The sequence below is a fragment of the Pongo pygmaeus genome, chromosome 6 (assembly GCF_028885625.2).
Source record: "Pongo pygmaeus isolate AG05252 chromosome 6, NHGRI_mPonPyg2-v2.0_pri, whole genome shotgun sequence".
Lineage (NCBI taxonomy): Eukaryota > Metazoa > Chordata > Mammalia > Primates > Hominidae > Pongo > Pongo pygmaeus.
The window spans coordinates 84,365,993-84,393,955 of record NC_072379.2 but is presented as its reverse complement, the minus strand read 5'-3'; the positions used below and the strand labels follow the sequence as shown (position 1 = coordinate 84,393,955).

The 27,963-nt window shown below is 34.7% G+C and overlaps 1 protein-coding gene and 1 long non-coding RNA gene across 2 annotated transcripts in view; one reads left to right on the top strand and one right to left on the bottom strand.

Annotated features, from left to right (window-relative positions):
• The window catches only part of CALCR (calcitonin receptor), a 152,996-nt gene that overhangs the window by 110,141 nt on the left and 14,892 nt on the right, over positions 1-27,963 (bottom strand). The window lies entirely within an intron of this gene.
• LOC129040612 (uncharacterized) lies at positions 1,801-27,963 on the top strand. The gene is made up of 4 exons (XR_008503686.1): positions 1,801-2,315; positions 19,001-19,129; positions 26,566-26,690; positions 26,804-27,963. It is a non-coding gene; the product is annotated as an uncharacterized LOC129040612 (long non-coding RNA).

Here is a 27,963-nt window from a genome sequence, read left to right as displayed (position 1 = left end):
AAATGTATCCTTCCATCACACGTTAACTTTACATATTACAAAACAGAGCAGAAAATCACACGCCATATTGGAAAATGGAGAAATCAGCAAATTGTCAATCCAGAGAGCTAACATGGAATATATTTCTTTTGCTTGAATTTATTTTTATATACTCCTCAAAGCAATTTCACAATTCCATGGGAATATGGATATATGTGATCTTACAATTATATTTACATTCTCTAACCCCTGATTTCTTTAATTGTGTTCATCCTTATACTAGTTTCCACGTCAACAATGCCAACTGCGAACGCTACTTGTAATGGAAGCTTAAAAACAAACAAAAAGAAAAGTCCTTTAGCTTAGAATATTTGAAAGAACCCAAAGATTGGGTTAACTAAATCTTAATCGAAATTCAATGTGCAGCAACTAAAATTTTAATATGATGAGGTCATCATCAATGAATTATCATAAAGGTTTTTTTAAATTCATTGATCTGAGAATACTTAGTACATATACCGGATAAATAAATTAACAATGATCATGAATGTGATTAACATATACTCAAAGTTAAAAATGTAATTCTTTCTGATATTTTAAAAAACAACTATAATGCAAGATGAATATGTGTTTTGCTAGTATGAACACTATCAAATACCCTGAAGTACTATCTATTGATAGCCATGAAGAAATAATTGTCATAAATATATGACATGAATAAAATAAAGTAGTGGTAAAATAAATCAGTTTTCACTGCTTCAAAAGTTCCCTCTTTTTCAATTTTGGGAGACAGACTGCTAAAGACGATGAAGTCTGTCTAAAGGCAAGTGCAACCTCTATGATAAAAATCTATCTTCACAAGCCTCAAGGAGAGTATATCTGGTGTTGAAAGGTTTAGCTCCAAGAGTGTAACAGTGCTGAAGACAGGAAGGGAGCACTTGCCAGTTATTCAGTCTTTTCGACTGTCTTCTATCACTACTTTATAAGTCCTTCTGATATTTGTGCTGATGTTTGCTGCTCCTCTTTTTGCCTTAGGCAGAGTAGAGTAAAGTTCAGGAGGTTAGGTTAAAAAAGACCCCAACCAGCAGGGAATGTAGTTTATTGACGGGGTTCTTTACAGACGGATAATAAGAGTAATGAGAAAGCTACATAATTGCTCTTCATGGTGTGCCAAAAGCTCAGTCAATGGCTGATATACATGAAACAAAATTATTAAAGCACTTTATATCAGACACTGGAATGGTTCCCTAAATTAGAACAGACTTACTAACAGCCCATCTGGTTAGGTTTCGGAAGAGTGGACAGATTGTGGCCTATGGATGCAATTCTTTACAATACAAATAGCAGGTGTGATCCTTTGCCAAAAGACCGAAGAGGACTTCTGCAGGAATTCAATACAAATCTACATCATATAATAGCCTTGATTCCTCATGTCCAAAGCAAAAAAAAAAAAACAAAAAAAAACCTGACTCAACCCTAACTACTTTTCTTTCATGAGCTTTCACAAAATGAAGGTGATAATAGTACTTGCCTTCCAGGATTGTGACAAGTATGAAGTGGAAAAATACCTAGAAACACATTTGAGGGATTAAAGATGGTAATTCTCTAAAAATAACCTGGAGACTAACATTTTAGAGGATAAAAGTGATGTCAATTTTCTCATTTTTATCCTTGTTATTCAATGAAATTGGTAATCTAAATTGAAAAATACTCTAATAACATAGTTTTGTTCAACTTCATTTTATTATTACATTTGAAATATGTAATAATGGTTTCATTATACATCATTTTGCTTAAAGTCACAGTTACCAAGAACCCATCGACAATATTAGGCGAGGGCTAACTGTACTCCCTTTTTCATGGGACTCAATTAATGTGGTTTTTATTTTGAATAAGCCAAAAGCATGTCTGATAGACACTTTCATTTTTTCTGTATTGGCTAAAATGCCCCAAAAATGGCTTGGCACCAATCATCCAGTATGATTTTATTTTTGCAAAAAGTTCTAGAACTCTTTCCTCCAGAAGCCTGACACTTTTTACAAATTACGCTTCATACTTTCAATGTAATTATCAGCCTTTGACCTCTGTTGAAGTGCAAAGACAAATAGGAGGGATGAAGCACTAAACGGCTATTGGTTTCTGTGTTAATGAAGCATTGAGATAAGGTTCCAATGGGAGAGGAGGTTGAAGGAAAGACTTTTTTTTAAAAATGTGGCATTGTTAGGTGCTTAGACAGGTACTAGAAGGTTTAGGTGGGGAAGCACTCCGAAAGGCTGGATTTACTCTGATTCAAAGGAAGTATACAGATGGGGTTCTTAGCTCATGAAAGTTAGTAGGTAAGTAGATCTAAAACCTGTAAAGTATCAATGTTTTAGAGGCTTTTTTCTCCTTTCCCAGTAAATTAAAAAAGTACTCAGTTTTCTTCTGCTATAAATGTTATTTCTTTGGGAAATAAATCTGGAGGTCACTGCTCATTGGTTTGGTAGCAGCCTGCTTTTACCTTCGTAATGTTCAGCAGTTGTATAGACACTCTTATTGCTCTAGAGACCATCTCTTTACCCCACATTTTAAAGTAGAAAACAGACCACCATTGGTTAATAAAGGATCAATGCCTTTATCTAACAGAAGCATAATTTTGAAAATACCACTATAAAAAGAATGATCTAAAGTAGAAATATGACTATAAAGGTTTTGTCAGTGTCATAAAGTTCTGTATCCAAATAGCTAAATATAAAGCTAAGAAACATGATTTAGTACCCATGTATCAAGTGTTTGACAATGATTGCATAACAGTCTAATATTTACAATAGCCCTAACAAGTGTGTATTATTATCTCCAGTTTAAAGAGTAGAAAGTGAAGCTGAGTATGGTTAAGGAGCAAGTCCAAAATCACACAGAAAGTAAATGGATGAGCTGAGATTTGTAAAGTAGGACAGCCTGCTCCAGAGCTCATTCATTTCCCTGTACACAATGCTGCCTCTTAAGATGTAGTCTCTCTGGTCACAAGTGCATGGAATTGCTCAAGATGGTAAGCCTGACTCCTTCAAAAATAATTGTCACTCTTTTGAATAAAGATATAAATGTAAGTAGACATTATCTCAACTATGTCAGTACCCTTTCCAAAAAATTCCACTTTTACTAATTACAATATCAAAAGAGGCCATTCTTAGGAAGCGTTTTTATTTCTAATAGTGATAATGAGGGAGTATTAAACTCATACATAACAGTGATTATAGAACTGAAGACAACAAATATTCTTCTGAAACTGGAGTTTCATTACATTTTTCTCTTCCTCCTTCATTTTCCAGTCAAATCATTGCAGCACAAGGCTTTACTGAAGAAACACACAGCTGTTACAAGAAATGTTTATTCTAATCCAAGTCCAGAGAGCCTACAGTGTTTAGAAATATATAGATAATCCCATATGGAATTATTCAAATACAAAAGAGAACATTTATTGAGTTACACTAAGTGTTTTATATAGAGTGTTCAATCTATATAGAATCCAGTGGAGAGACTGATTCTTACTTTCATCTTACAGATGAGAAAACTAAGGTTTAGAGAATTAAAAACTTGCCCAAGGTCATTAAATTAGTCAGTAATTAAGCTGTGATGCTAATCTTCCCAGCTCAGTAAACTCTATTGCCTCTCAACATTATTTACAAATTGTTTCATGGCTATTAATAATCTTTCCATAATTCTTCACTTGAATACTCAGAGAAATGAAAGTAAAACTCACTATTATTGAATCTTGCTGACCTATGATTTTTCATTTTATACTTATGCTCTAGTTCTCCAAGTACAATCAGCATTTCCTATAATAATAAGACATAGTTTATATGAGACATAGGTAATTACACAACTGAAATCTATGGGATAATATATCCTAAACAAGCTGAAGGGCAAATATTATTCTTCCCACTAAAATAATTACACCTAGCTGGATATTTCTCCATGTAAGCTTAAATTTCTTAAGTACATGGGCCTGTCTTGCTTAACTTTTTATTCTTTGGCACTTAAGCACACCTTTCACCAGTAAGTATGAGGATGACATAACATTATGTATGCTAAAGTCTTATGAACTGAAAATGGACACACAGATAATGATTGTTATGACACTACTACTTCTATGAATAAACTCACAGTTTTTGAACGCGCGAGTAAATAATGTTTTCATAGAGACCATAGGGCATCTCTCCTTGGTCCAGTAGTTTTCACTTGAGATATGTTGAAAATTACAACAGAATGTCAAAATTGAAATAATTTCATATTTAAAACTAGAAATAAATAACCTCAACTTATTTACCAAGGGCTGTGTATGCTCTTTATGGACTTGTCCTTGGCCTAAGAGACGGTGATGACTTCTGTGACCACATTATGAAGTTAGATGCTGACTAAGCCATATTGTGGGACCTTTGGAATTACCAAACAAAACTGAACTCTCTCAGCTAATGCTATAATATGTAAAGTTCTCTGGTTAAAAATAGAATTTTCAATTTAAAAATATACTTGAAATAGTTTGTTGCATCCACTCAAATCTCAGCCTTCTTAACGTGTATCACATTGAATAACTTTACGTATTTATTTAATGTTATTATTTGTATGTATGTCTATACTAGTGTAGATAATGCATTCAGGTTAATATTTTGCTACTGTCTTTGAGGAAAAGGAGTAACTTAACTGGTGAAGCTGTCCAGTTCTTTCCTGCTTCCAGTCATTGATTTTAAGTTGTGTGTGCAGCAAGTGTAAGAGCATTTTTAAAGTGGGAAATAAATCCTGATAGCTGTTTTCTATGCTAAATGTCTCTTGCCCTAGACAGACACACACTATTTCATGGAAGTGAATGGCATACTTTGTCACTAGGCCTAGCCATTAATTGTGTTTGTGCTCTAATGATCCGCTTAGAGAAATCTGTCTCATAGTGCCATTCACTTCTGTTTAAGAAATGTTAATGTGTCCTATTGACTAATTTTGGAAAGAAAAACCAGAGACTTTGCAGAAAACTCTGAATTATTTTGATTTCATATAAAGAGTAACATCTCTAAGAATTATAGAGAATAGTGGACTACTGCATCATCTTTTTCTTTTCCCCCAAGAGGAAACCTTTTTGTTTCTTTCATATGTTCAGTAACTTCTGAATTTTTTTGTATTTTCTCATGAAGTTTATTTTTACTATTGTTGACTTTTTTTCTTTTGGGTCATTCTTGACATAAGAAATTAGTGGTGGAACTTAAGTATGAATTGCGCATTAAATAATGGTATTATATCACTGTTAAATTTCCTGATTTTGAGAACTCAACCGTAGTTACATAAAAGAATATGCTTGTTCTTAGAAAATACACACAAAATATTTTAGGGTAAAGTAGCACAATGTTTCCAACTTACCATTAAGTGATTTAGAAAAAACATAAATATCAACAATTATAAAGAACATGGATTGGTAAATCTGGATAAAGAACAAACAGGATTTTTTGTTACTATTCTTGTGACTTTTTTGTAAGTTTGAAATTCTATGAAAACAAAAAGAAAAAAAAAACAATGTAAAGAAAAAGTTGTGAGACAATTTTCCTCATTTTAAATAAGCATTCATATAACATTCATTAAATTGTTTAGTGAAGTAATAAAGTCTTTTTCTCTTATACAGTGTTCCAAGTTTTAGGTGAACATAGTGAAATTCCCTCATTGCCACCATCTTCTAATGTGAATTTAGTACTTCAGATGAGAAGAATATAGTTTAATATTTTGGGTAATGAAGGTATCATTTGCTAGGTTACCCCATGGAACTGCAGTATATCAGAACAGATTAAGACAAATATTGGTGGCTGAAATGGGAACTGAACTGATGTCTCCCGATGTTATTTTTCTTTCACTACGTTGCATTAGATAATGCTTTTATTAGTTTAGTTCTATAGTATACATTTTCAACTCTTCAATATACAGTTTTTTATGGTTATTATTAGTTTAAATTTAGCCCTTAGTAATTAGCTTATTTAATCAGTTTTTGCAATTTTATTTCAAAAATTAACAAAAATAATTTTTATGTCAGTTACTTAACTAGCTTGTTACAGTGCTTTCCATGAAACACATTTTACAAACTTCCTATCCTTGTTTTGATTATATATGTGCATACACACACACACACACACACACACACATATATACATACATACATACATGTATATATAAACCACCTGGATGAAAAGTCAACATTTTAATCTCTTATAAAAAGTTAAAAAACATATTTGATAGGTTTGTATTTTCCTGACCAAATTAATGAAATTGACTAGTTTATATGGGATCGTTTTAGTCGGGTCCCAAGACAATGTATTTTATGGTATCCCATTCATAAATGCAAACTTAGTTTATTTAAAATGGGTATTATTACATAAAACATTTATCATATTTTTCTAGTAGAAAATTAGCCAAATAATGCGTTCAACATGTGCCTTTTAAAATAAATCACTAAATTGTAGTAGTGATCATCTTGCTAAAATAATGGAAAATTAATGAAGGACATAGAACATATAATAAGGGACTAACTTAAATTGTTAATAAAGCTACACACTCAAAATACCTTAAATATCATAAAGTCTCTTTCTTTATTGGGACCTTTGTGATTATTACAATAACAAAAATAGCCAAGAATGCATAGTATGTGTTCTGCTGAAAAAGCAGATAGGCCTGGATAACATATCTTTTCATGTGTCTGACTTCCTGGATAGATGATTATCTAGTTTATTCCTACCCTCTGGGATATTCCTAGCATTTTTAGTGTGAAGTATTTACTTCCTGTCTCAATTTCTTCTGCTATAGCTTTATGATAGTTATTCTTCTTCCACCTTCAGTGGCGATGGTAAATACTTATTTTTAGTTTTTGGAATTATCATCTTTTTAACATCACTACATGCTCAGATCTTCCCTCAGATTAGGGCTTCTATCCTGGGCTAGGTAATTTTTATTCCCTTAATATTGAAACCATTCTGTTTCTCAATCTTTAAAATACCTTTGCCTTCTTTCCTATATTCTGGTGATGCTTAACCCGTTTTTTCATTTTGATTGCAGACCCTTTTTGTGCATCTGATGAAAGTCATTGACCATGTACAGATAGGCGTACATGCTCAAGACTTCATGAACCTTTTCATATGTGTTGTACCTCCTAGGGCTTGTACATGCACCTTCTGGAATAGAGGTTGTCAAAATAAAATAATCTGCTCAGATTATTTAAACACTGGATTCCTGAGACCAATCCCCTGAGATGTTAGTTGAATACAACTGAGGAGGATCTAGAATCTGTATTTTAACAAACTCTAGGTGACACTGATATATGGGGATGGTATTATATTCTGAAACAGACTCCGCTAGAGTTTAAGAGTCTCAGATGAAGAATTTCCACTCTATTCTTCTTGCAGATTTTGTATTTCTCATCTCTTAGAAGAATCTAAACTCAGAGATCTTATATGCTTTATTCAGTATATGACGTTATAATATGTTGATATGTTACAGTAGCTCCCCAGGAAGTTTTATTCTCACTCTCCTTCTTTCTATATATAAAGTCCATTAAAATCCCTGGGGTAAGGATTTATGAAATCCCAATCACTTAAATCAAAGGCCCATCTCTCCTCTGAAGCTTCTTGTGAATTTTGTAGCATATGATGATCTACATTTATTGACTATATCACTTGTTTGGCAAATATATCATGTTTTATGTATTCAAAATCTTGGTTGCCATTTAGAGTTGGTGTATGATGATTATCTCATTTCTGCCATTTCAATCAGGGGCTTTTAGGATCTAGTATTATGTATCTGTTTAGTTACCAATTGCTCAGCCCAGTGTTCTAGTAATAGTGAGAAACCTAAATCATTGTTAGTTGATGAATGCATGGCTCTATAAAGAAGTGTTCCTCTGAAATCAGTGACTCTCCTTATGAGTCTCTGACAATGTATTCTTTGGTCAATTATACCCAAAGAGTAGTTTCTAGATGGTATAGGTCCCTGGAATCAGGCATATATGACCTAGGGTTATATCCCAGCTCTGATATTTATTGTGTGTTCTTGTGCAAGTTACCTAACACCTCTGAAAGGCTTGGTTTTTCCATATGTAAAAGGTGGTTGCTGAATGGGGAAAGGCGGAGCATTCTATGGCAAAGGCTGTGATGGAAAGAGCATGGTGTGTTCCAAGAAGTTAAAGAAGCTTCCCTCTGATGCAATTCTAGAGAGTAAGAAAAAAGAAGCAATTCACGCCTTTGTATGACCTGAACTGGAGAACCCACATCAAAGTAGGGATTTGTGGGGCCCCTGTCCACTGTTGAAGATATTCCAGGTCTGCAGTGAAATGAAGCAGAGGAGCATACAGCAGCAGAGATGAGAATAAGAAAGTACTTCCTGGTTTCCCAATGCCTAGTCCCATTCCCTTGGGGGAACTGTGGGGAGAAGAAAGAGAGTAGCTGCTTTCAGTTTCCGTTCGCCGCCCAAGGATTCTTCCAACAAAATACTTGTTGCCCTGATGACTGCGAATTAATTTTTATGTGCAATCAAAAACTCCGATTAATTCAGCAGGACTCGAAAAGCAGGTAATTCAATATTGGACCTGGTGAGTTTTCAGTGCCTGTGAAACAGTTGCATAGGTATATTAAGTAGGAAGACAGCAGTCAATGGGTAGGATACTACTTTTTTATATGTACGGCAGGTAAATACATTGGCCCATTTGAATACAGTCACTCTGTTTTTGGTAAAATTGTAGTTAAAACTATTTTGTGCTGATGTTCAACATTTTAAATACATGGTACCATGTAATAAAATTTTGTTTGAATTGAGATCCAATAAAATGTTTACATTTATTTATACAATTTCCAGCTATTTTGATCTTTATGTAACTCCCTGTGTTTCTTTATTTGCATTTACTTACAGCAAAATTGGAGACAAATTTAGTGCCCAATGGTAATCAGTATATTTTAAATGGCTAATAAACTCTATCTTTTCTTATTCCTTTTAAATAATTCGTATTTGTTTTATCTCTAACTGTCCTAATTTTAAAATATGTTCAAACTTTATGACAGCTCTAAGGAAAAAGTTATACATCTTTATTATATTTAAGTGGTATAAACAGAGAATGGGAGTATATAAACATTAACATTTTTCTATAAATCAACTTAATTCAGCATCTCTCTTTGCCCATTCATAATCAATCAGGATTCAGTAGAAAATAGTTCAATATTAATAGCAAAAAATTCAATTTCATTAAGAAAAATGACAAATGAGTGATTTGGCATGAAAACTCACTATAGCCTTAAAAAGACTGAAAAAATTCTGATATGTTTTGGTTTATAATTTGTAAAATATGATTGCCATGCAAATTCACTCTACTGGGCTGAACAAGACATACAAATTGGATTATAAATCCCAAAGCATCAAAGTCAAATTAGGACTTTGTAAATGAAACACCAAACTTATTATTATTATTATCCGAGATGGAGTCTCACTCTGTCGCCAGGCTGGAGTGCAGTGGCATGATTTCCGCTCAATGCAACCTCTGCCTCCTGGGTTCAAGCGATTCTCCCGCCTCAACCTCCTGAGTAGCTGGGATTACAGGCGCCCACCATCACTCCCAGCTATTTTTTTGCATTTTCAGTAGAGACGCGGTTTCACTATGTTGTCTCTATCTCTTGACCTGGTGATCCACCTGCCTCGGCCTCCCAAAGTGCTGGGATTACAGGAGTGAGCCACCGCACCCAGCCTTTATTTTTATGGTAAAAGAGCAACATAATTGAAGTTAAGTGCTAGAAAGTGGGGGAAGATAGATTCACTTCTATATTTGCATTAAATTCCTATTGACTTCAGAAAAACATACTGAATACTTTTATTATTAAAAAATCAGCTGCTGAGGTGTTTTATGTTCTCTTGGTATATGATTCTATGGGCTAGAGGACGCCACAAGATTGTGACTTATGTGCTAACATACAAAGAAAGTGTAGCTGAGTGCAATTCAAAGTTCCATCCTATCCATTTGTCCATGTGCAAATTTCAAGAGCTGTGTGGCTGGAACTATTCACCCTTCTTAAAGAGTTTGGTCTGCGGCTATCCATGGTAAACTGGATCTCCAGACTTCTAAATAATCCCTACAGTTTGCTATAGGGCATTAGACAAATCTGTGATGTTTTTACTTTCTGAGAAACTAATTGATAAGCATTATGTTAAAATTCATATTAGTAGCTGGTTTTTTTTGGATATAAACACAGTACGGCTGATTACATAAAATTTGGAAAATTAGAAAGAAATACATAGAGAAAAAGTCACCAAAAACTAATAAATAAGTGACAATCTTTGCTGCCATTTTGATATATTTACCTCTCAGTCTGTTTTTCTATGAATACAAATATATACAGTGATATGTTGCTTAACAACAAAGATAAGTTCTGAGAAATGCATTCTTAGGCGATTTTGTCATTGTGCAAATATCACACAGTGTAGTTACACAAACCTAGGTGATATAGCTTACTACACACCTTGGTTGGACGGGATAGCCTATTGCTCCTAGGCTACAAACCTGTACAGCATGTTACTATAATGGGTACTGTAGACAACTGTAACATGATGGCAAGTGTTTGTGTATCTAAACATATCACAGCATAGCAAAGATACAGTACAAATATAGTATTAAAGATATTTAAAATGGTATACCTGTGTAGGGCACTTATAAATGGAGCTTACAGGACTGGAAGTTGCTCTGGGTGAGTCAATGAGTGAGTAGTGAGTGAGTGTGAAGGCCTAGGACATTACTGCATATAAACACTGTACACTTAGCCTACACAAAACTTATGAAAAAAATTTTTCTTTCTCCAATAATTTATATTTAGCTTACTGTAACTTTTAAAATTTATGAACTTTTAAATCTTTTGAATTTTTGGCTCTTTTGTAACAAAACAGCTTAAAACACAAATTGTACATATGTACAAAAATATTTTATTTCTTTATTTTATAATATTTTTTAAATTAATTTTTTTTCTTTTTAAACATTTTTGTTAAAAACTAAGACACAAACACACACATTAGCCTAAGCCCACAGGGTCAGGATCATCAATACACTGTTTTCTACCTTCATATCTTATTCCACTGGAAAGTCCTCAGGGGCAATAAAACACATGGAGTTGTCATCTCCAATGATAACAATGTTGTCTCTGGAATACCTCCTGAAGGACCTACCTGAGATGGTTTTGCAGTTCACTGATTTTTTTTTTTAAGTAAGTAGAAGGAGTACATTCTAAAATAATAATAAAAGGTATGGTATAGTAATACATAAACCAGTAACATATTCATTTATTAATACGTATTATGTAATGCACATAATTGTATATGCTACACTTTTTGGTTTTTGTTTTTGTTTTTTGTTTTGAGATAGGGTCTTGCTCTGGGGCTATAGTTATAGTTGTATATAGGACTATAGTTATACATACCAGGCTGGTGTGCAGTTGCACGATCTCTGCTCAGTGCAACCTCCACCTCCCAGGTTCAAGTGATTCTCATGCCTCAGCCTCCAGAGCAGCTGAGATTACAGGTGCCCACCGTGGCAACTGGCTAATTTTTGTACTTTTAGTCGAGACCGGGTTTCACCATGCTGGTCAGGATGGTCTCGAACTCCTGATCTTAAGTGATCTGCCCACCTCAGCCTCCCAAAGTGCTGGGATTACAGGCACGAGTCACCGTGCCTGGCCTGTATATGTTACACTTTTATACAACTGGCAATGCAGTAGGTTCATTTACACCAGCATCACCACAAGCATGGAAAGTAAGGCTACGATGTGAGCATGGCAATGGCATCACTAGATGATAAGAATTCTTCAGCTTCGTTATAATCTTATGGGACCACTGTTGTATATGCAGTCCATGTTTGACTTAAATGTCATTGTATGGCCCATGATTATATATATATACACACACACACAGCTGAGAATGCACAGTTATTGTGCATTTGGGATCATACTGTAACTAGATTTTTTGGCTAAGATTTTTTCCCAATGAGTTTTTTTTCAGGCCCAATTTTTTTTAAACCAAAATTATAACACACATTAGTCTATCAAATTGTTAAAGCTATCATATTTAATATTTTAAATTGTTTAATTGTATTTTTTCTTCTGTTACTGGCCTCAGTAATTATTACAATTAGTACTTAGGGTATATTTATATGTGATAATAATTGCTACAGTACTTCTGCCTTTTATATTTCAGTAGAAATTAAAAGTAAAAAAGACAAAAACTGCTTAACATACAAACAAAATAAAAAAGCACAATAGAAATTGAAAAATTTATAGCATAACTTAAGACAAATCATGACAATTATGACAATAAATGTAGTTGGAATACAATCTTCCATTAAAAGATAGTAACTTTTAATTTTGTTAAAAAAAACTATATCCTGCTTACATTGATAAGAAACTAAAACAATTAATGTCAAAATTAATGAATAAAAGAAAAACAAAATTTCTTCTGATACCAAATATTAATAAAATGGAAGAAGGGTTAAAAAATTAAAATCAGGTGGGATAGTGTTTCCATATGCTAGCTAAGGCTGGGTGTTCACAATTTTTTAAAAAGTCTTCTAGTTTGTAGGCAAGTATGGTAAAAATTACATTAATTTACATCTCTCATCATTAGTAAATTTGAACATTTTTTCATACATTTTTTTCTCCCCTTGGTATTTGCTTTCTATTTTCTTTGCATATTTTCATATTAGTTTGTCATTTTTGAAAGAATTTTAAAACATCTTAGATATATTTTTAACAATGTATTATATAGATTGTGATTTTGCCTTTATTTTTCTTTGTAAATTTTGTTTATGAAGGTTTTTTTTCACACATGAAAGATTTTAGTTTTTCACTGTGTGGTATTTTGCTTTTCTCCTTCAAATGGTCTGAGATATAGACTCATCTACATGTTTTTCTAATTCTTCGTAGGTCTTTTAATTGGAAGTTGGAATGGGACTTACCAAGCTTCTCAGCAGCAGTGTGACTTAAATGACCATTTCTTTATAAAGGCAGATTTGGCCAGGAGGAGCTTATGGCAAATCTTCCCACAGCTTTCCTCCAACTGCTCAACAGCAAAGATATTTATGTCACTGTGAGTCTCTACACCTGTGGTCAGTGATTTCATGCTGCTCATGGCTCATTTCATGCTGAGCAGCAGGAAAGGCCACTGTGCAGCTTTCCCAGGCTGAATATGAACTCATCTTTTCTGGAGCTGTCCCACACTTTCCCCAGACTGCGGAGAAGGGCAGAAAACATGCTCTATGGTACTACTGCTTGGACTTTTTCGTTAGGCTGCTTCATGGATAAGGTTGGGCCTGCTGCATGTTAAGTTGGTGGGATGGGAAGGATAAGGTACTCATGTGATATGTATCTTGGCCTACTTTGTAAACACAGAGGCCTTACACAAATGCTATTCTGGTTGATATTATTATCAGGAATAAAGGAACTTAGTTGGCTCCTGAATAAAATATGACTTTCACATATGCTGTTGCTTTTCATGTTACATAGATTAAAAATCCTGTCCTCTGGCTGTAGAGTGCTGGTTTTGTTAAATTTAGACTTAGAAGGGCAATAAATATTAAAAGAACTTAAACTATCCAATGTAATTTCTGCCTCTAGATAGGCTCAAACAAAGTGAATTTTGGTTAAGAAGTTGTATTTAACAGAAATTTAACGTGGTATGTCCTCATATTAGGATTATGTTGAATTAAAAGATCCAGGTCAAACGACCTTGCCTGCTGGACTTTGATGATGTTTTGCCAAAAAATGATGGAAGCCCCATCTTTGGGGCAGCTGATGCTAGGCTAGCCAGGACCCTGAGAACATGTTTTAAAAAGACCCTATGCTGGCAAGAAGTATAGAGATTACTTCATGGGACTTCTGAATTACCAATTATTTTTGCTGGATTTTTGACATAGTATTAAATTTTTTTTAATCTAAAGAAAAATAGTTGTCAACTTCCTGAAGTTAAACTTTAGTCCTGCTACTACCATGGGATCGACCTCATATCACCCCTTTTTCATCATCTGACAAGGGTGGGGATTGGAGCAAAAACAAGGAATCTCCTCACTACACTCCATGCTTAGGTTTCTCTTGGACAAAGTGAGCTTTTCTCTAGCAACTAAGCCTAATTAGGAATTAAAGTAGGGGCTAAACAAGTGAAATAGTGGTAAGAAGCTCTCCTACACATATATATTTGAGCACTCTCTCCCCTTACTGAAAGAAAATAACAAAAAAAATACTGCTGCAAATTAACAAATTCAGAAAATGCTAATATGAAAGAGAATGCCATATTCTAAGAAATTTTTTTTACCATAATCCCATAGGCAATGTTAATATTTTATTAATAGGATGTTAATAGCCCATTAACCCTAACAAGGTCCAGGTATCATGCAAAGTCCAGGTATCATGCCAGGTGTTTTATTATAGAGCAAACCCCTACATCCTGTATTTCCCAAGAAAGTACTAGCTCACACCTGTTGTCCTGATGTAATTTTAATAACATCCCTGTTCACTCACAAAAGCGTACCAGTTTGAATGATAATTTATATGGTTATACTATTTTTATGTGACTGATTACCCTTTATCTTAAAGAGAACTGTGACAAAGATGCTATTATTATGATCCTCATTGAGAAACTGATTTACATAAAGGTTAAATAATGTATTTAAAGCCACACAGTTTTTAAGTGGCAGTAGCTGGAAGTCAAACCCAGACTGTCTGGCCTCAGAGCCTGAAATGGTGGCTTCCCAACATTTGTCCTGAAGCTGGGCTCATGAGTGAGTGACTTTTTGTTTTCTTTTTGTTTTCCTTTTTTTTTTTTAGACAGGGTGGAGTGCAGTGGTGGGATCACAGCTCACTGCAGCCTCGACTTTTCTGGCTCAAGTGATCCTCCCACCTCAGCCTCCTGAGTAGCTTGAGACAACAGGCACGCATGACCACACTTGGATAATTTTTGTATTTTTTTTTGGTAGAGATGTGGTTTTGCCATGTTGCCCAGGCTGGTCTTGAACTCCTGGGCTCAAGTGACCCACCTGACTTGGCCTCCCAAAGTGCTGGGATTACAGGCGTGAGCCACCACACCCTGCACAACTTCTAATTCAAAGGATATTATTAGATTGGAGGAGAAACTGGATGCAGACTTGGGTTCTCTTCCTCAAGATAAACTGCTATGTATGCCTTCATTCTCATCTTTATCCTCCCACAGTCGGGTAAAGGAATTATGTGAGTATATGAAGGGACAAGCTCTCAGAAGGCACTGAGATGAAAGTGCGGAATGGAGATAGAAATTTTCTCACCTGACTCTAGCAAATACCAAAAAGCAAGGAAAAAGACCCTTGATCTCATGGTACGGACCTCTTAGGACAGGTTGTCTGACTTGTGGGAACTCTACTCTTGGTAGATCTGGATCAAAGCTAGAGATTGCATATTTTAGCTGGTAGTTAGGGTCGCAAAAAACATTATGTTAATTTATAGATCACAGTCCCCTTTGTAGTTTATGTTATACATAATGCTATAGATAGCACTGCAGTTTATTGATTTCTAATTTCTGAATGCAGAAAACTTTGGGGGATATATAAACAAATAATGACAAGTACTAAGTAAATTGCATTTCAAATGTCAGTTATTATCATGCTAACAAATTTACTTTTTTGTTACTTAAAATTTCCAATGCCTTAAAAATTGGAAGCATACTATTTAATGTGAATGATTTTTGTAGGTGGCTTTGTCCATGAAAACCACATTTGTACTAATACTCATTCAACAGAGAATTTGAAGCAGGCCATACTTAATTTGCTCCTCTGTTTTATGGACAGGAAAGCAGAGATATGGGTGATCTACTAGAAGTCCACACAGGTCAACTATGTGGAGTTTGAATTAGAATGCAGGTGCTCCCAGCTCAATCACAGCAATAGATAATCCCACGCAATTATGTTTCCTCACATTTGGAAAGTCACACCCGAGTATTCAAAGCAAGTAATTGGTCCCAGTAACTTACTTTCCCAGTAACTTAATGGGCTGTTTATGAATCCACCTGACCTCTGTATCATGGACTTTCAGCTGTGCCATCTCATCAAAGGCCTCAGAACATTGTACAGGGGGTAGTTTGCCCCTGAAAAAGGAGCTTATGGGACTGTCCTGATTGCTTAAGCATGAGAACAGATGTTTATTTCAAGGCCACATTCCTCATGCTTCAGAACATTGCTTCCCTGAGACTTCCCTAAGACAGTGGTTTTCAAGTGGGTATACACATAACCCTGTCATGGAAATACTTTCTAAGGGGTGGGCATATGAGTAGTTTTGAGTGTCAATTATTGGGTTCTTAATCTCTGTATATTCTCTTTTCTAAGACTGATCTGTCTTACCACTTGTCTGAGGTATGCGGAGCTCTCTTTTCTCTAACTCCTGTTCATAAACACCCTTCTCCCAAACAAACAAAACAAAAGCCCACCTCTCACTCATCTTGGATAGAGCATCTTTTGGGGATATAAAGAACCTCTTGGCTCCAAACCCTAGGACTTGTTGGCAAAGTGAATGACTCTAATGACCAGTTAACAAAGCTTTTTGCAAGTCTGGTGGTTTCCAGTTCTTTGCTTTCAACAACATTATAGGAGGATCTAAATAAGTTGTTAAGCTGAAAAATGATTACACATAATTCTTAATGATCAATCATCATGTGATTTTTGACATGTAACTAGGGAGGAATTTATAGAACTAAGGGAAATTACTATAATAAAACTCCAATTTCACCTACTTTTAAATATAACCATGTTTTTTCAGCAATGAGGTCAGAAAAAACAAAATTGTGAATAGAAGTGAGGGTGATAGTTGTGTACTTCTTGCAAAATAGAATCTTTGAGCATGGATACATGAACTAGTTAAAATAAAGAAAAACAGAAAAAAAAAACCCCAAAGCAAAACACTTCATTCATCTCACTAAGAGAAGCATTTGTAAAAAAGCTTTACTTTAAATACTTAGGAATTATTAGAATTCATAATGTAGTTATGTTGTCTTGGCCAATTGTGAGTTGATAATGATTGTAATAATTCAATCCAGAAGAAATGTGTGTGTGTGTGTGTTTGTGTGTATGAATTTAAAGTTTTATTCCCTGGGACTTTTATTAAGGTTTACATTTTTATACCATTTTTTTTCCCCTGAGAATTGTAATGCTGTGATTATAAAAATTTTCAAGTAAAGAGGTATTATGTTGGATTTAAGTTATTTCCTTATTTTTGGGAAGGGAAATGGAAATATAGTCAAAGCATATGACAAAAAAGATATAGAATTTCTAATTGTTAAGTTTCTGCCAATTATCCAATGAAAGATGTCTAGTTGATCATTTAGTTTTTTGTGACTTCATGTTCTCATGTTTACAGTGGAGGGGTTGGATAATCACCATTTATTATTTTAGCTGCTGAACTCTTTATTCAGATGGAATCTTAAAATCTGAATGATGAGAAAGTATTCTTACACCTTTTTTTTATAACTAAGGGCAATAACATATTTTTCAAATGATTATCTTAGTTCTCAAGTCTATTCCCTTTTCTCAACCAGGGAAGGTAGAGAGAAAAAAGGGATATCTGATAGAAAAGGGAGAATGAGGTCCTCTCAACTACTGAATTTTCCAGTTTCCTGAGCATTCTGAATTTGTAAACCATTTAAAATACTCAGCTTAGGAAGTTGTTGTTAAATAACATAAAGACAATTACCCTGGAGACTAAGAGATGAAGTTAATCATTATTTTCCATAGGAAGTTTTCTAGGAGAATAATTTTAGGTTAGGATTTGTGGTTAAGGTATCAAAAATGAAAACATCAAAGTAAAAAATTGAGACTTTGATTTTAAAATTCATTCAGACAATCTGACCAGATAAACCTCCTCTATTAGGGTTTAGGGCTTCACAAAGACCTTATTAAATAAAGTTAATAGAAAATGCAAAGCCAATGCAGCTATGTATCTTTGTAACCTAACTGAGATGTAAACACCATGAACAGTGTTTCAATATTACCATGATAAGTACATTCAAGAGATGCTATCCAGGAGCTAACCTATCCAAAATGACCACATGCTGCTGATAGAGCAGTGCTTTAAACAGCACAAATAGGCAATTCAGTTTCAATCACTAAAAATCTCATCTTCTGAAGAGATCAGACTGGCAATATAATTAAATGCAATAATTTGCTTCAGAACATAAATGATAGAGTTCATCATTTGTTGCACTTTAGCTAAATATAACAATATGTCATAATATGAGGTGGAATCTTTTTTTCATTTAGAATAGAATATTTAATCAGCTTTATTTTTAGAAATAATGACTTGGTTAGACAGCATTTACTACATATTCTATGTATATGGTTTTGTTTTCCCTTTAAAGAAAAATTAGTGAAGAGAATTGTCAATTTAGGCCAGGTGTGGTGGCTCATGCCTGTAATCCTAGCAAGCTGGGAGGCTGAGGCAGGTAAATCACCTGAGGTCAGGAGTTCGAGAGCAGCCTGGCCAACATGGTGAAACCCCGTCTCTGCTAAAAATACAAAAAATTAGCCAGGCATGGTGGCGCATGCCTATAATCCCAGCTACTCAGGAAGCTGAGGCAAGAGAATCGCTTGAACCCGGGAGGCAGAGATTGCAGTGAGCCGAGATCATGCCATTGCACTCCAGCCTGGGCAACAAGAGTAAAACTCTGTCTCAAAAAAAAAAAAAAAAAAAAATGGTCTCGTCAATTTGGTCAATGTTGGCCACTTCAGTATTTTTAGAATTCACAATAATTATAACCAAGCATTTCCATTTGGCTAAACACACACACACACACACACACACACACACACACACACACACGAGAGACAGAGTTTTGTGACAATTGCTAAAGGGTATCAGACAAGAACAATATCTGAATGCGATGGCAAAACGCCTACTTGATATATTCAAATAACTAAAATGCACTGATGTTTTTGTCTGAATCATTTGCATAATTTGTACATGTGTCCTTCTTGTTGTTTACTTAGCTACTACTATGGTTGAACTGCAAAGAGTGCACCTGTGATACCAGCTTCTAGCAATCCAACACCAATAATCTTGATTCTGCAAATTTTCACTTCCAAGAAGTTTACTAAAAACATCTGTAATATTTAAAGGTAAATTTTTAATTTATATCTGCTTCTACTTATCTCTGAGGAAGAAAAAATAATTAGACATGCATAATTTAAATATTTGAAGGAAGAAGCCATTATGAGTGAGTCTAAAATTAGCAAGCCACCACAAAACAAGATATAAAAGCTTGAAAATTACTTAATTTCAAAATACATTTCTACAAATGGAGTAAATATGCTGAGTGTATGTGAAAACACTATGTATAAAAGCAAGTCCATCATGAGATTTTCAAACAAGTTGAAGAAAATTCTTTTTAAAAAAGGCAAAAAGCCATTAACAGAGTGTTAACACTGCGCCACCTAATGGAGAACTTGTCAACTCCTAAGAAATGCGCTCAAGAACTTGAAACGTGTATTTCATCAGGGAGGGTTCTAAGAGCCTTTGTCAGGGATGAAGCTCTGGATATATGCAGGCAAAACTTTTCCAACTCATTTGACAAGCGATGTCCCTATTTATTACCGAGGTCTTTTTGATTACATGATTCACATGCTCATAATCAATTCTTAAATGTTCAAACAACCATAACAACAACTTCTTTACGGGTTTTTTTAGTGCCAGTTGTTTTGGGATCCATTTCCACAAATATGATAGAAACTTTATTTGTAGGCACCAGGTCAAAAGTGACAGGAAAAGTAAAGAGGAGTTTGGTAAAATCTTGTAGGAGCTTCTGGTCTACCATCCCCTGACCCTTTGGAAAACAAATTTAAGAACCACCCTTTGTGGGGAGCATCTCCTGGATGGAGAGGATGGAAGGTGCCAGTGACCTCTACTGTCAGCAAAGGTATCCATAGTTTTGGACTGTAGGAGTCAAATTCTGCAGTATTTTGCTTTATTTTACAGATACCACAAGTGTGAAATTATATCCTGCTGATATAGTGTGTTAAGCCCATTTAAGTAGAGATTTCATATTTTGGTAAATATGATTGAGATAAATTTTCAATATAGATGACACAAATTAAGAAAAAGGTCTGTCAGCAGTCAGTGAAATGGATAATCATAATAAAAAGAACAGGACATTATATTGAAATATTTACCCTGAAATCAAAGAATGTCAAAGTGGCAAAGAATGTGCAGAGCCTGTCGATTTCGTGGCTACAAAGGTACACACTAAAACTCAGGAAGTGAAGTGATAGGAATAGTTTAATGCAGAGAAAAGCTTCAGTCATCACATTCTAGCCTTGCCATTTATCAGCTGAGTGATCTTGGGCATTGTTCATTAGCCCTTCAGACTAAATTTTCTCATCTGTACAAGGTAAATGTATTACCTAACTTACAAAGAGGCTATGAAAATTAAATAAGGTAAAATGCCCAGCTCAAGTTCTCAAAGCCAAACAGTTGTTCAGTAAATATTATGAGCTTACCAAAGTCACAAAACCTGTTGGCAGAGCTGGAGATGGAACTCGGGTTTCCCGATAGTTTATGTGATGCCCTTTCCAAGGCCACACTGTTTCAGGTCTTACATTAAGTCATTTAAAGCTAAGATTCAGCTTTACTGGTATGCAGATGAATGGGCCTATGAATATGATTTCAACTAAAACTAAGGTTAAAGACTGATCTTTGTGAACCCATTGATTGGCTATATTTTATTCAGCACCGTCTTTACAAAGCCACTTTCATGGCCTGGAGTATGGCTGAATCTGGTTTGATATAAAACCTTTATATTAAACCACATCTCTGTAATTATTCCTCTTTGGCCTTTTCCCATGTTCTCTAGAGGTTAGAACTAGAAGCCTAATTTCTTTGATAATTAGCATTATCTCCAAACATGAGTATAGCACATTAATAGATTGTTATATTAAAGAGAATTTGTGAATCTCAAATAAGAAATTGACAGAGCTCATAGGAAGAAATGCTCAAGTAGAGTTCCCCTCTTCCCTATGTAGCACTCCTCCCCAGTAAAAAGGGGATTTATTTTGTCCAGAAGGACATGGTGGACCATATTCAGTGTAGCACATATCAAAACTTTTGGGAAAGACCCAAGAAATTCTTCCTCACTGGATAAGATAAACATAGCACTTGTTTCTATGGCAATGGTAAAACAACGTATCCATTTGTCTGGTTACATAATGGACACCTGAACTCACATCTTCTTCTTTCAAAATATATCATGTTATTTTACAGGGAAAAAGTTTTCAAATAAAATGACCTTTTATTCAATTACGGGTTATTTTAAAAATCTGCTATCTCCTTTCTCATCAAATTTCACCCATGGTGGAGATATTTCACTGACAAGATGTTGATTGTCTTCCTGTGGAAGACAGTGTGGATTGGTTTGTGTTGCTCCATCAAAGGTGCAAATCAGAGGGAGAGAGATTTTGGTTCAATATGTCAAAGAATTTCCAGAGCTCCTCAACAAGGGAAGAACCGGGAGATCCTGAGGAGGTACTGGGTATTAAGGACAGGATCCTTTAACAGATGGAAGTTTGGTCCAGATAATGAGCAAGATCACTAGTTACATGAACGTTCTGTGGTGCTAGGTTTACAAAATGCATGCCATAGAAAGATGTGAATGAAAACTTACCCTTTTTTTTTTTGCACAACAAATTTTGGAGGCAGATTAATACAAATGGTAAAGACACAGAGTGGGGTCAGACTTCCTGACAGCTCTGTCAATAAGCTCTGCTCATTATCAGCTGTATCGCTTGGGCAAGTTACTGATGTTTTCTGTGCTTTAATGTCCCCATTTGGAAAACAGGGCTAATAACAGCATATATTTATAGTGTTATTATGATGATTCCATGAGTGAGTACATGTGAAGTGCTTTGAAAAGCACTTGGTTCAGATTAATGTTCTGTACTCTTCCACCAAATGTTAGTGTCTTCTCCTTCTCCACAAAATTATATTGTATTTGACTATACAAAAGGATGTCTGTGTGATCCAAAAGCAAGCAGGGATGGTAACTACATGGTACAAATCCTATCCCATCCCACTCTATTGCCATGATAGATATTGTCTTCAAACATGTCACTAAATCCCACTGCACCTAGATGTGACCTCAGCATCTTTCTCAAAGCAGAGATCTAGAGCAGACAAATGAAAAGAAACTTATTTGTCATTTCTGCTTTTGTTAATTTGTTTAAGAAATCTGAATTTAACCTTTAACTGTAAAACTTGTCAGGGTCAGAGATTAAACCTTCCATTGCTATATGTACTCCACTTTTTGCTTTAGTGTGACATTTTCACATGGATTTGTCAAATTACCACAAGACTGCTTTTATCTATTTTTTATATGAGAAGTTGTACATTTTTAATAAGCCATCATGAAAATTAGTGTATAAAATACGCTTTGTTGGAAACATCATTTCTCTTACAAGTCATGTGTTAGACAATATATTTATTTCTCATGAAATTCTATTTCCTAGTTTGGCAAGTAAGGTTTTCAACACTTGCTAGAATATATCTGTTTCTATTCCTTAGAGAATAAGAACTATCTTACATCTGCAAATTTTCCTTAAAGAAAGGAAAGAGATCAAAGAAGATAGAAGCTATACAGCAAAGTGACCTCAATGATTAAAGTTAACCCTGTCATAATTCATTTCCAACAAGGGATTTATACTGATCATTTACCCTTTCTGGTTGTGAGAACAAGGTAGCTAAACCTACGGGAGGCAGGGATGAGAAAGGACTATAGCAATACAGAGTCCAGCAATAGCACATTGGGAGGAGCAGAAAGTTTAAGACCCATTAGCAGGCTTATTTCCAGTTTATTCTAAGCACTATGTTCCAAAGGGAAGTCCCATTTCCCAGGTTAGGATAAATGCAGAATTCTGAAGGCAAAGATGATAGATGTTCAAATTGCCAGGCCATATCTATGTATTATATGTACATGTCATTTTAGAAAGTACACAATATCACTATTTGAGCACTTATTCTGCACTAGTCATGTGGTGAGAAGCTTACTCATTCAGTCTTTATTGACACAGTAAATCTGAGAGCTAGGATCATCCCTATTGATTATGCGAGAAAATTGAAGCATGAGAAAATTAAATTGTTTTTTGTAGGCCATATTGGCAGTAACTAGCAAGACCAAGACTTGATCTTAGAATCTCTGACTCCAGAGTCTGGATACTGACCCCAATGAGGGGACAGGCGGTGCTGGTTACAGGGAATTACCAGGTTCCATCTCCCTTGGGCTTGAGGGCTGCTGGGAACTTCTGCGTAAGCAGGTCCCAGCCAGATGAGAGGGGATGTCAAACAGACATACTACTCATGTATCAGTACTCTGCAGAGCACTGGAGAACTCCTCGGATGAATAAAAGGAGGTCAGGGTTTGAGAGTTGGAAGGGGACTTTTATCTGATCATGCTCCAGCAATGCCCCATCATTTCCGTACTTGAAAACAGTGTGGATACAGTTAATGCAGGGTCCTGAGGGACTATGGATGTGCTAGAAAAAGGCTGACTCATTACTCTCAAACTAGCTATGGGGAAGAAGTAACAAGCCTGCATACTCCTGGGGTCATCTGGAATAGACAGGAAAGGACTAGCGTTAGCAGCCCAAATAAATTTGATAGTGGTTTAAACTGCAAAAAGTCACTTATGGAGAAGGAAACAACAACAACAACAACAGAAAACCTAAGCATTTTGAATTATGTCTACCTTCCAGTTGTTTTGAAAGGTTTTACCCTTTCAAACATTTATCAAATGGGAAACATTGAATTCCAAACTTGGTAAATAGTTTATTGGTATAGTCCAGTAATTACATCAAAGTGGTATAGATTAAGCACAGCACTGAGTTTATCATATGTTTATTAAAACAGGTAGAAACATAAAGCTAACATATAATCTGAAATCATATTTTTAAAAACAGGTCTTAATAAACAAGAACTTGATAGGAAGGAAACTAGACTTGGGCTGATCAGTGGACAGATATTTATTGCATTTATGAATGAACAAGTTTTTCTGCTCTATTTTTATTTTAATGAAAACATTCATGTCCACTGAGATCTTTTAGAACAATAATGAAAAGAGTAAAACTCTTCTGTAATACAGAGGTGACTCAAATAGCAATTGCTTGGGACAGATATTTCACACTGTAGGGCTTCCCTTAACCAAATACTGCATCCTGCAAAGAGTTCCTAAATGAACATGCCATGGAATTATTTCTGAATCCATTAAGGTTATCCTTAAGTCATCAAGATACTTGGGGATACTCGAATTTTTTTCTCCAGGGCAACTGTTTGCTTTAAAACAGTAGAGTAGGGATGGAGGATGAAAACAGAAATGGAATTTGGATGGACCTTATTATCAGTGGCCTGATATCGGCATGAAAGCAAAGCCTGACACTAAAGGGCACTGATACTCTTCAGTCAGATATAAGTGAGAAGTATTTTCCTGGCATTCTGAGATCCTCTTCAAGAACAACTGGTCTACACTGTTTGAGTTCAAATGTCTTTCACTTTTTCACTAAAATTTGCTTTAAAATATTTTCCATTATATTTTTTTCTGATTGCCTTTAACAAAATACATATTTTAAATTATGAAATCTAAACTGGAGATAACTTTTGTTTTGTAAGTTATTTTATGTGTAAAAGTTTTCCCTCATACCCATTCTACTTCTCCAGCATAACTTCTCAGAAGTAGAACCAGTTAACAATTTCAGGTTTACCTTTCTAGACATTTTTCTGTGCACATAGGCATGTGTAGAATGTATAATTTTACACAACAGGATCTTTTTTATCTATATATATTTTTTTCCTGAAACTTTCTTTTTACTTAATATATGATGACCATATTTTCATGTCAGTACATATAGATCTGCCTCATTCTTTTGAAATAGGTGTACGGCATAATACATTTGAGTATTTCCCTATTGATTGGCATTTAGGCAATATCCGTCTTTGAAATACTACAAATGATATTGCAAAGAACATTCTAGATGCACCTAAAGATATGTACAGAAAGACTCACATTTCTGTAGAGTAGAAAATATGTAGAAATGCTGGGCCAAAGCACATGGGATTTGTAATTTTCACAAGTAATACTAAATTTTCTGCTTCTCTTTGATTATTAGTGAGGCTAAATGTCTTATTATAATTACCTTGGCCATTTGGTTCATCTTCCATGACTTCCTACATTTTGTCCTTTTTATTTTGAATTTATAGAAACTCTTTTTACCTCAGTGTTTAATAACTTTGGAGTCAGAGACATCTGAATTTGAATCCCAGTTTTGTCTCTTTATTGCTAGATGACTGGCACTTTACCAAATGTCTCCAATCTCAGACTGCTTATGTATAAAACGAGGATAATAAGAGTACACATCTGATAGTTTTTATTTCTTTAAAAATTTAAAAATTGACAAATTAACATTATATATATTTATGGTATGCAACTTTATGTTTTGATACATGTATACATTGTGGAATGGCTAAATCAAGCTAATTAACATATACAAAAAAACGATAGTTTTTAAGTCTTAAAAATAACACAGTGATTGTAAATTTTTAGAATGGTGCTTGGTACAGAATATGTGTTCAATGAATATTATTTGTTCTATACATCATGAATACTTTTTCCATGCTGTCAGTTGATTGTGAATACTTTTCCCATGCTGTTAGCTGACATATTATTATTTTCAGAAATTATCACCATATAGAAATTTTATATTTAGATACAGTCAAGTCTTTCATTCTCTCTTTATCTTTTGGCTTTTGGGTTTTGTGTTATGTTTATGATTATAACACCTAGATTACAACAAATACATCATCTTGTATTTCTCCTAGTATATCAATATTTGTTTCTGAGTATGATAGAAGGTAGATATCTGTTTTGAATTTTCTGTCATTTTGCCACTGATTTAAAATGCCAGTGTTATCATATACTAAATTCCAATATGTTCCTAGACTTTATTTTCTTTCCTTAATCTATTTATCCTTTTCTGTGTCAGTACTGTAGTACTTTAGCTATTTCAGGTTCATGGTATGTTTTGACCCTTGAAAAAGCAAGACCCTAACTCTTTTTAATCTTTTAGTTATATTTGTTTATTTGCTTATTACCTAGTTTGTGATTTAGAGGCTTTCAGGGAAATGTCGCCTTGTCTTTATTATAATTGCCTAAAATAATACTTAGCTCAGACTAGGCGCTCAATATAGGTGAGTTGAATAAACAAACTTAAATCTCATAGTCTTTTTTAACACCTATTTTTTTACTGTTTCTTAAAAATTCTTACTGATGAAATTAATCACGAATACAGAAAACAATATAAAACAAAAATATAAATACGCTTCTACCTACTGCCTTGTATCCAATTTTTAGAAAGAAATAAAACAATTCTTGTGCTTTATAAAATTATTCTTCCAGTAGTAGTAGCTTTCAAAGTAGTTATATTGGTAGAATCTTTATTTCTTTGTATACCATGGTTTGATAATGTTTATTTATTTATGCTGTTTAAAATGACATTATTTACTCTGCTATTTGTTTTAGAAAGGAAAAATATTTCCTGGAACTTTCACCTTTAGTGAGTTAGAAGAATGCCATTTGAAGTAAATAGAGCTTTATCGTTTCTCTGTATCTCTCAAAGAATCAGTAGAGATATTGAGAGGAAAAAGGTAGGTTTCACATGTCTTGCTGTTCTTGATAGTCTTTTAAATAAAGACTTTTTATTATATTTATCATCATTTAACTGGAATGAAAAAAACCTTTTTTTTTCTTATTTACACAGTTCTTTCTCATATAAATTTGGAATACTGGAAAGAAATTACTGGAAGAAAAGAAAATATTGGAAACATGGGTAGTGATGAAGCAAAGAATCTGAAATGCTTCACTCAAAACCTCTTGAACTGTGGAAAGGGTGGGGAAGAGAATATGTCAAATGAGATCCCTGGGAAGGAATGTGAGCTTGATAGCTTGACCAACAGCAACAAAATGACCTGAGAACTTACTAGAAATGCAAATCCTTGGGCCTCACCTTAGACTGAATCAGAAACTCTGGGAGTGGGGCCAGCAATCTGTTTTGACAAGCCCTTCAGGTGATTCAATTGCTGATTAAAGTGAGAAAATCACCACTTGAGTGCAGCAAGGAGAGCAGTGTGTTGGGATGATATGGGAGGTTTAAAAATCTGTCAAATAACAACAGCAACAACAAAAAATCCTTGTCCCTGTCATCAACTTCCATGTCATGAGGATAAAAGGGAAGTTCAAAAAATTACTTGAGAAAATATGGTAAGACTGGCAGCAAATTGTAAATTCAAAAATTAGTAGGCATATTAGGCAAGCTTCTACCGCACCTCTTTCTTACCCAGATTCACGCACACAAACCAGGCTGTCCAAAGCACAGTCCTGCTTAATTAGATACTGAGGAGCCAAAACTTTTCCACCCCCTCCCCTCAGTCCCTAAGACACAACAAATCGGTTTCCATGATTGCTGTTCAGCAGAACCAGGCCAATCTGGTTTTCTGCAGCTTGCCTATTAAAAAGCGCCTTTCACACCCTCCTGGGTTATGTACCAAGACCTTTGCCCTTTTGTGGCTTAGCAGAATGATTTATTTGTGTCATTAGTCAATCTATTATTTCATCCAAAATATTTCCATTACCTGAAATAAACCTGCAGTCCCAATGATGAAAGCTGTGTCTCTCCTCACTTTTAGCAGTGGTGGTCAGTTGCTGGCAAGATACTCAGGTACTTAAAACTTTTTTTTTTTAATATTCCTACTCATTACTTTTAATGGATCAAAGCTAATCTTCTTTGAAGAAATATTTTGGTCTTTGACTATAAATATTTTCAAGCCATTTTCATAAATTGGGGGCAGCAAAAGAGATTCTAAACATTATCTCCCACCCACTCTCTCATACTTCTCACTGGTATTCCTGTCTCTTATACCT